Source organism: Capsicum annuum, chromosome 3 (assembly GCF_002878395.1).
Source record: "Capsicum annuum cultivar UCD-10X-F1 chromosome 3, UCD10Xv1.1, whole genome shotgun sequence".
In the NCBI taxonomy this organism is placed as follows: Eukaryota; Viridiplantae; Streptophyta; class Magnoliopsida; order Solanales; family Solanaceae; genus Capsicum; species Capsicum annuum.
Window position 1 is genome coordinate 257,328,891 of NC_061113.1, and position 3,130 is coordinate 257,332,020.

Consider the following 3,130-nt stretch of genomic DNA (forward strand, 5'->3'; position numbering starts at 1 on the left):
ATTTCTTGCCGGTCCCTCAATTTCTTATACTTCTTCATTACCTGACCGGTTGCTGGGTCCATTCTAGTTTGCGTTGGCCTACCAACATCCGCACCACCTCGTACAATATTTCACTCTCTTTCGTGATTATCACTTATATGTCTCATTAACGTACCCTTACCCCCTTGCTTGCCTACTCTTTTATGCTTATATATTTGTTGACAAATATTGCATTGCACCTCAATATCCGATATACGGTCAAAAAATTGTCATGCAATACTAGTTAGTTTACGAGCTCTTGGGGCACGGGGAGGGAGATTAAACGATCCAGATCTAATGTTAGCATTTCCCACTGCGGGTGTCTCATCAATATTTTCATCATCTTCGTCTAAAGTAACCGCATCTTCTTCATTTTCTTCTTCTATACTATAATTTTCTTGAGCTTCTACATAATCCATATCGTAGACACCTACAACTATTTCTTCCCCAAAAGGTTGACTAAGCGGTACCGGAGGCGGAGGCACACGGGTATATCTACTACTTGAAGTACCGCTACTGCTAGTAATTCGCTTTTTGCTACCACTACCACTGTCGGGACAAAATTTTTTAACACCTTTAGTGGCGAAGTTTCTTAATTTATCCATAATATAAATTAAACTACAAAAATTTAAAATACACAAATACAATAAATTAAATATTCAACAATTAATATACAAATTAAAAATTAAACGTAAGAGATGGAACGACAATACCAAATTTTGGAAGTATCCAAAGGTTGCGACTTAGAACCTTCCACTCGTACTTTGTAATCGCAAAATTAAAAAATTAAAGTGAGCACTTTAGGAAATTAAATACATAGAATATTTGAGAATTGTGATTTGACAGAGAATGAGATTTGAGAGAATGAAAAATTGTGTGAAAAATGATTTGAAAGTGTAGGGTATTTATAGGAATTTTTTTGGGGTTAAAAAATAATTTTAGATGATTTTTTTTCTTTAATTAAAATGGCCAAAGTAGCCGTTTGGACCCAAAAACGGCTATATAGCCGTTGGGCCAACGACTACTTTGGGCCCAACGGTCTATTTGTTAATTTTTTTTTTTAAAAAATTAAAATAAATCGGGTCGGTTCCTGGCCGGGTTAATCGGGCCCAAAATAAAAAATAAACCGGTCTGGGCCCGATACCCTACAGCCCATGGGTCGACCGTTCCGGGTTGACTAGGTGGGCCGGGCTGACACCGTTACTTCCTTTCATTTGTCAGACAGTTCAGCATCATCATCAGCCAAGCTATCAGGCTTACCAACGCTATGTGGAGAAGCTGTAGGTGATATAGAATGCCCTGATGACAAGTGTTGTAGTCTAGAGGGTTATTGCGGAACAGGAGAAGCCTACTGTGCTCCTGAAACTATCAAAGTAATTGTGATGATGAGCCACCAGAGCCTAGAAAGCAAGAGAGATACGGAGATCAAGCTGGTGGTAAAGAATGTCCCACGAGAGAGTGTTGTAGTATGTTTGGTGTGTGTGAAACCACAGAAATATATTGTGGGAAAGCTTTTTGTCAAAGTCTACATAAGAATCGCATGATGAGAGGCACTCAAAGCTTCTTCCTCAATGCTGCCTAAGTACTAGCTCCTATATATTGCTAGTTAGCCAAGAAGATGACACCTCTTTTGAGTCTAGTAAAGTGTTTGAATATTAATGTATTGTGTGTAATTGTAATGCATTATTAATCAGTATAATAAATAAAGGTCTTTTTTCCAAATCCAAAATACCGAATGATTAATGTTCATTCTATAACATCTTTCCCGACATTTTTATCTATATTTATCATCTATTTGCTTAAATGTTGTATTTTTGATTGGCTTTTGAGGAACTTGTTTGGAATAAGATATTCTCACGTGGTGGTTTTTGGAATTTATTAACAAGACAACGGACCATTCGTTTGATATTCCTAGACAAGTTTTGGAGGAGATGGTTTCCCCTTCCACAAAATTAGGAGTTGTGATGGAGACCATCATAAGTGAGTGTTTGGGCATACTTCCTTGTTGGGTTGTGGAACTTGATTAATATGTGATGTATTGTTATATATTACTGTTGTTGAGGGGTGTGGGGGGCGGAGCTCCGACCCAAATTTTAGACTGTACCTTTTATTCTCATTTCTCTGTGTAACTGTATATACTCTGAATTATTAATATAAATAACCTGTCCGTCGTGGTGTTTACTCACGGGTGTTACCACGTAATTTATTCTCACTGATCTCTCTCTTTCCTCAAGAACTTTCTCTCTAGTTTTCTTCATTCTCTCCATAGATCTAGTGTGTGTGCACGCAAAACGATCCTAACACTCCTAACTTCTTCGCGAACTACAATAATGATTGATCTGGGGATTACTTGATTGGCCTTCACTACTTTCCTGGCTTCTTCACCATTGTCTACCAGGATGAAGTTGGAGGCCTTCAGGTGCACAAAGATGACCAGTGGATTCCCATAGCGCCTTCCAAAGACAAATTAGTTGTTAACGTTGGTGATGTGATTCAGGTAATTATTATACTTCGACTACTGGTTAATTTCACAATTACCATTATCTCAAAATTTAAGGAATCATTTTTTTTTGTTTTTCACATAAAAAAGGCGCTAAGCAACAACAAATTCAAGAGTGCAACTCACAGGGCGGTGAGACCAAGAGAAACAAACCACTACTCTTCTGCGTTCTTCTATTACGTTCTAAGGAGACAAGTGGGTTGAACCATTACTACAGTTCACCAAGGGAATTGGAGAGTCGCCCAAGTACAGAGGATTCCTCTTCGAAGAATATGTGCGGCTGAGACTTGGAAACAGGACTCATCCACTGTAACGATAGGGAATCATATTGTTAAGGAGATTCATATTCACATAGAAAACGGAGATTCCAGAATGTTAAAACTACTAAGAAAATAAAAAATAACTTCATAACATTCCTCTAATAGATTATATTCCTCTACTATATATAGACATCTTCCCGGGGTCCCAATGTAATTTGACATCTTTGCAAATAGGACCTCCATCTTGGTTAAATTCATAACAATTCTCCCACCCTCAATAAGAACCTTGTCCTCAAGGTTCGAGTATAGTCATACAGAGACCATGGTGTTGTTGTGTTCCTCTTTGTCAGTA

The 3,130-nt window shown here is 37.9% G+C and overlaps 1 pseudogene; it reads left to right on the plus strand.

The window, feature by feature from the left end:
• The first annotated feature begins 315 nt into the window (after positions 1 to 315).
• On the plus strand, positions 316 to 2,831 carry LOC107876652 (annotated as a pseudogene).
• Positions 2,832 to 3,130: the final 299 nt, after the last annotated feature.